The sequence below is a fragment of the Galeopterus variegatus genome, unplaced genomic scaffold (genome assembly GCF_000696425.1).
Source record: "Galeopterus variegatus unplaced genomic scaffold, G_variegatus-3.0.2 Scaffold23, whole genome shotgun sequence".
NCBI classification, from domain to species: domain Eukaryota; kingdom Metazoa; phylum Chordata; class Mammalia; order Dermoptera; family Cynocephalidae; genus Galeopterus; species Galeopterus variegatus.
Genome location: NW_007726134.1, coordinates 1,325,809 through 1,333,363, shown reverse-complemented (window position 1 = coordinate 1,333,363; position 7,555 = coordinate 1,325,809).

Genomic DNA, 7,555 nt, shown 5'->3' with positions numbered 1-7,555 from the left:
AAAGTTGAAATCTGAGGTGATATGTACCAGTAGTTGAAAGAATCTCTTAGCATGAAGATTTACAATGAAGACTGTGAAAAGATAAAAAAGGAAATATTTCTAGTTTTGTGTGTTTTGTTTGTGTGAATATTGGGAAAAAACTGGAGCTTGTTCCCTCCTTCCCCCACTCCCAGCCTCATTTTAATAAAAATACCATGTACAGATCATCCAGAGTTTGGTATTTTGAGAATTTCGTTTACAGCTCATTCAACTCTCCAGTGGGTCTCTTGACTTTAGTCATGTTCTCTTTCTGGTTTGCTTCTGAGAGAGAAAAGTCAAGTTCAGAGTCTACAAGGAGAAATGCCACATAAGTGTGACATATATGTGTATGGCTGTGTGATAAACTGTAAAATGATAGTGTACTATTAAAATTTCCAGATGTCAGGAGTCATACCAGGCTACACTTCAGTGGACTCTAAACAAGGGAGGTGGAGGTACAAGATGAACCTAGATGTGGATTTGAAAGATTCGAAGTTCATACGAATCATACGGAAGATAATTTTTTAAAATCCGTGTTATGTATTCCTTTGGTATTTTCTTTTTGTTTTCCAAAGTGAGCAGTTTTCTTTCTTATTTCTATAATTGTTAATGTACGTAGACAATGTTATGAATCCTTGTCCCCTGTCTTTCCCAGTCTTGAAAAGCATGCTGAGCCTCAGATGTTTCGTAAAGGAGACAGGCAAGTGCCTTCAGATGATACAATTATTAAGCATGGTAAAAGGAGTATGCCATGCAACTTTACATTTACTTAGTATTATAAGGAAGTATTTTAGGGAAAAGGTGTCCAAACTGAGAAAACAAAGCCCTGTTGGCTTTTCCAAGTAACTGAAGAATGCTCTGGGCCTGTGTTCTTGCTAGCACCGTTACAAATTAGTTAGAGGTGGTGACACAGCTGGTTCTGTTGTCCCATGCAGCTCCAGGCCAACCCCTTCAGTTACAAGGTGTTTTATAATCCTCCTGGCTATTCATATAATGAATTGCAAGGCCTCTGAATTCCCATGAACTTAGGTTTAATTTTCCCGGCCCTGCTTTTCTCCCCTCACAGCGCAGGCCTTCTAAATAAATATCCAGTGCTGGGCAGTGACACTGGTGTGAGGGGAAGCATCCTCCTGGAACAGTTGCAAGCCTCCAAGCAGCTGATGCTATGGGAGAAATGGAATAGCATTGAGGCAGCTCCAGTTGTTTTAAGTGGTCCCCGAGTAAGGCCTCGATGTCATGTAGGTAAATTCAGTCCAGAACATGCAAAATCTTTATTGGAATTTGTACATTCATCTCTCACAGCTGTGGAGAGTTTAGACTAATCACAACTCTCACTGGGATACTATCATCTTGGTAATTTGAAAAAGGATCAGGAGCCTGCAGGCTTGGAACATCTTGAGAAAACTCTGGCTCTGAAATACATCATCACATGTGGAGGACACCACTTGCGGCATCATCGCGGAGAGCTTAAGAATGCTGAAATCAAGTACTTCTCTGGCCTGATTTCAAATGGCTTGAGAAATCTGAGAACATTTTTTTTTTTCAACTGCAAAACAGATTCTTTCCTCTTCCATCAACCCCATTGCTGTCAATGTGTTCAATGTTAGGTGCCAGAAATGAGCATAGCCTTTTAATGATAACAACGCCAAGGTCAATGCCGCGGCCAGGGGCTCTCTCAAGAATCTGCGAGGGTGTATTTTGATCCACAGACACGTTCTGAAGGCGTGCACCTCCTTAGTTTCAATGCCGCGGCCAGGGGCTCTCTCAAGAATCTGCGAGGGTGTATTTTGATCCACAGACACGTTCTGAAGGCGTGCACCTCCTTAGTTTTTCTAGTCTCAGTACATTTCTCTTCAGCAGCCTGGATAAAGCCTGTCACTTTTTGCCAGATCTTCTCATGCTCTGGGGCCCCTCAGACACTATTTTTCATTGACCCCATGTGTCCATATGGTAGGACTGGGTTCAAAGTTGGTATTTGGGAAGCAGCTTCTGACAGCACAAGGGCCTGGTGAACTACAGTCATTTGTTCAAAAGGCCAACATTCACAGATGTGCTATTAGAGTGTAATATAATTTTTGACTCCACCCAAATGGATATTTTATCATCATCCACATAGCAACCAACAAACAGATCAGACTGAGGAGACAAGTGCTAATGTATGTGCCTCAAACCAGTCAACCCTCGGAGGAATCAGTAGTTCAGCCTTCTTGTGAGGCTTTAACATTAAAATGTTTCTTAAATTCTGCAGTTCTGTGAGTATAGCTCCCTCTTCTCTCTCTGTTTTATATCATTTTTTTGCTCTATGATTTTTAACCTTCAGTAAGTTAAAACTAACTCAAGGAAAAGAAAAAAGGATCAATTGGGGAAATATGGGAGGGGAGTAGGAATTTCAGCCAAGCATTATAACGAAAACAGAGTGAGAATCACGTTGATGGAGGTGACTAGAAATGTCTTACAGGCCTGGGCTTAGTTCTGGTGCCTGTCAACCTTCCATTTCCCCCACTGGCCATATTGCCTCTTAGGGAGGAACCTAGGGTTTTAAGCAGACCAATTTGCTCTATTTCCTCCGTCACCTTTCCACATGTCACCCAATCTTTATGGAGTTAAAAATGGTACCTGTTGGGCAGGCCCCGTGGCTCACTCGGGAGAGTGCAGCGCTGGGAGTGCAGCAGCACTCGTATATGGGGATGGCCGGTGCACTCACTGGCTAAGCGTGGTGCGGACGACACCAAGCCAAGGGTTGCGATCCCCTTACCGGACACACACACACACACACACACACACACACACACACACACACTGTAGCCACAGCACTGAGATCTCTGCCTCTGGCTTCAGATTGCCTTCTTCTCTGGGTGTCTGTTTTATAAGCATGTGGGTTATTTCATTTGGGGCACCATGGCCCCTATCTCTTAGGACCTGCTGGGCATCAGCCTGGCTCTGTTGCTGGCCTGGCTGTATGGTGGTGGGGATGGGGCTATGGCCCCTGTCTCTCTGGACCCCCTGGACATCAGGCTGACTCCATTGCTGGCCTGTCTATGCAGGCCATAAACTTTTTTTTCTATGTGTTCATAATTCTTTAAGTGCGTTAGTCTCTTAAATTTTGTAGAAAATAGAAAGTGGAGTTATAAACCAAAGTTACAATAATACTATCTTTTATAGTTTCCCATGTGTTTACCTTTATTGAGATCTTTATTATGTTATGCAAAATAAAGTTGCCAGCCTTCAAAAGATACCAGAGTTCCAAGATAGTTAAATCACGTGGATTCTGCCAGTGTAATTATTGTCTAGGTGGAAAGACAGATTCCTGGTGCTTCCTAGTCAGCCATCTTCCCAGTACTCTCTTTTCATATATTTTTAATTCTACCCAGAAATAAACAAATAAAAAGAATTCTTGGTTGATCTGAGCCTTCCGTATATATAAACTGCCCATGTAAGTGACCAACTTGTGGCAGGTTTTATATCAATGCTGTTAACAACTGTCATTCCTGGAATTATCTTGTTTGTGTGTGTATATGTGTGGGTAGGTATATGTGTGTGTACATAGGTGTATGTGTGTGCACACTCTAATTGTTGTATCAATACATGGTAGGAGGAAATGAGTTAGCAAAAAGCTAGAAAGGTATAGTTGTAGAATGAATCCAAGTTTAAGAGTACAGGGTGGTGGTTATGGGTCAGGCTCTGGACCTAGATCTCCGAGTTTAAAACCCAACTCATTTATTGACTGGTTGTGTTATTTAATCTGTTTAATTTTCCTGTGCCTCTATTTCCTAATTTGTAAAAATGCTAATGATAGTACCTACATTACTAGAACTACTATGAGGATTAAATGAATCGATACATGTAAAGCGCTTCATTAGTACCTGGCCAGCACCTACCAGTGGAACACTGTACGTACACTATGACCAGCTTTTCTAACGCTAGGTATATATGCAACAATGTAAGCACCTTTTTAACTTATTTAACCCTGATGGCCTGTGCTGCCCTAATACACCTACAGCTCTGTAGATTAGTGACTATGTCCAGACCTCATATTATGTATGAAGGACAAGCTCCTGAAGGACAAGGGACTATAACTGATGCATGTCTGCTTCTACTATAGTACTGAGGAAGGGAGAGAGCAGTGTGGCTTTTGACAACATCTACAACATATATGGCTGGCTGCTATGGGGAGCCAAACCCTTGACCTTGGTGTTATCAGCACCATGCTCTAACCAAGTGAGCTAACTAATCAGTCGGCCCAGAGACCATCTAAATTGAAATCCTATTATGATACTTTTGGGGGGGAGGGTGGAAGGGAATCTTCATCGTATTATAATAGTGAGGCTGATTCTCAGACTCGTAAGTTGGAATCCTATAGTAATGGCAAGTTCTTCTATTCCCCAACTCTTTTTTACTAACATGGGCACAAAATGGTCTGCTCCAGCCACAGAAGCTCNAGGACAAGGGACTATAACTGATGCATGTCTGCTTCTACTATAGTACTGAGGAAGGGAGAGATCAGTGTGGCTTTTGACAACATCTACAACATATATGGCTGGCTGCTATGGGGAGCCAAACCCTTGACCTTGGTGTTATCAGCACCATGCTTTAACCAAGTGAGCTAACTAATCAGTTGGCCCAGAGACCATCTAAATTGAAATCCTATTATGATACTTTTGGGGGGGGGGTGGAAGGGAATCTTCATCGTATTATAATAGTGAGGCTGATTCTCAGACTCGTAAGTTGGAATCCTATAGTAATGGCAAGTTCTTCTATTCCCCAACTCTTTTTTACTAACATGGGCACAAAATGGTCTGCTCCAGCCACAGAAGCTCTTGCATGAAGAAGGAGTTTGCCTGAACACACAAGGAGGTCTTATTTCCAGACAGGATAAGGGGGCTACACAGGAGGGCCAGAGTTTATGGTGTGCTCTGGAAGGACAAGGCCGGGGCCTACCTGTGTACCCCAGTGCTGGCATGGACCATCATTCCCAGGCCCATAGGACAGAATCCTTCCATAGCAGAAACACCATATTTTCTGTCCTTTTGTTTTCTTCTTCTGAAATTGGTATCATCTCTGACTACATACAGCCAGGTTCTAGAAGACATCTATTATTTGTTGCCAAAACATCAGTGATTGCTCTGTCAGTTCCTGTTTTCCCTCCCTGCCTGTGGCTGCTGAAATATTCCTGGGCCAACCCAGGACTTGCTCTTTCCCATCATGGTTAAATCTGGAATTATCAGTGATTGCTCTGTCAGTTCCTGTTTTCCCTCCCTGCCTGTGGCTGCTGAAATATTCCTGTAAGTGACCATGGTTAAATCTGGAATTGGTCTGGATGGCCTAGGTTGGTATCCTGAGAGCAAAATGCCACACTGCTGTCTTCCTCGTGAATTCCTGAATGATGGGCTTCTATTCTACCTTTAGATTGAACTCCACTTCTACTCTACGGCTGAAACTTTGTCCAAACTCCACACCCTTGTTCAGGGCTGAAGCAGTTTCCCAGGACTACGAAAATAAATCACCATTTCAAACAAGAGAAATTTGTTCTCTCAATTCTGGAGGCCAGAAATCTGAAATCAAGGTGTGGGCAGGACCACACTCCTTCTGAAGGCTCTAAAGGAGGATCTGCTCCCTGTCTCTTGCAGCTTCTGGCACCTATCAGAATTCCTTGGCATTCCTTGTCTTGTAGCCACAGCACTGAGATCTCTGCCTCTGGCTTCAGATTGCCTTCTTCTCTGGGTGTCTGTTTTATAAGCATGTGGGTTATTTCATTTGGGGCACCATGGCCCCTATCTCTTAGGACCTGCTGGGCATCAGCCTGGCTCTGTTGCTGGCCTGGCTGTATGGTGGTGGGGATGGGGCTATGGCCCCTGTCTCTCTGGACCCCCTGGACATCAGGCTGACTCCATTGCTGGCCTGTCTATGCAGGCCATAAACTTTTTTTTCTATGTGTTCATAATTCTTTAAGTGTGTTAGTCTCTTAAATTTTGTAGAAAATAGAAAGTGGAGTTATAAACCAAAGTTACAATAATACTATCTTTTATAGTTTCCCATGTGTTTACCTTTATTGAGATCTTTATTATGTTATGCAAAATAAAGTTGCCAGCCTTCAAAAGATACCAGAGTTCCAAGATAGTTAAATCACGTGGATTCTGCCAGTGTAATTATTGTCTAGGTGGAAAGACAGATTCCTGGTGCTTCCTAGTCAGCCATCTTCCCAGTACTCTCTTTTCATATATTTTTAATTCTACCCAGAAATAAACAAATAAAAAGAATTCTTGGTTGATCTGAGCCTTCCGTATATATAAACTGCCCATGTAAGTGACCAACTTGTGGCAGGTTTTATATCAATGCTGTTAACAACTGTCATTCCTGGAATTATCTTGTTTGTGTGTGTATATGTGTGGGTAGGTATATGTGTGTGTACATAGGTGTATGTGTGTGCACACTCTAATTGTTGTATCAATACATGGTAGGAGGAAATGAGTTAGCAAAAAGCTAGAAAGGTATAGTTGTAGAATGAATCCAAGTTTAAGAGTACAGGGTGGTGGTTATGGGTCAGGCTCTGGACCTAGATCTCCGAGTTTAAAACCCAACTCATTTATTGACTGGTTGTGTTATTTAATCTGTTTAATTTTCCTGTGCCTCTATTTCCTAATTTGTAAAAATGCTAATGATAGTACCTACATTACTAGAACTACTATGAGGATTAAATGAATCGATACATGTAAAGCGCTTCATTAGTACCTGGCCAGCACCTACCAGTGGAACACTGTACGTACACTATGACCAGCTTTTCTAACGCTAGGTATATATGTAACAATGTAAGCACCTTTTTTTGCTAAAAGACAAGTATTAAAATGTTTGCTGCAAGCAGGATTTGCCATATTACCAAACTAGAAGCTACCCAAATGCCCATCAACGGTAGAGTGGATAAATAAATAGCAGTATATTTAAATAATAGAATATTATATTACAATGAAAATGAAAAAACTATATGTACATGCAACAACCTGAATAAAACTCACAAACATAATGTAAAACGAAAGAAGCCAGATACAAAAGAGTAAATAATGTATGATTCCATTTACATGAAGTTCAAAATCAGGCATAACTGTAAAATAGGATAATGACTATCCTAGTTGGGAGAATAACTAGAAAGCACCATGAGGGGGGCTTTTGGGGGGTACCAGAAGTGTGTGTTTCTTGTTGTAAGTATGGACTACATGGGTGTGCTCAGTTTGTGAAAATTCATCAGGCTGTATACTTGTGATTTGTGTCTTATTCTGTGTGTAAATTGTTTTAAAAAAATACCCGGTGAATAGCGTGCTTAATAAATGATTTACTATGTTTTAGAGTTAGAATAGGTTATGAATCCTGGATCTGTGATCATGGAGACTAGGAAGTCTCTTAAATTCTCTGTTTCTATGATGGTAAACAGAGACAGTGATACTTGCCTTGAAAAGACGTTAGATGTTTTGGAGAACTGGTAAGATGAGATTTTTAAAAAATGGTGTCAGCCTGTTTAATATCCTGCAGCAGATTTTTGGAGCAG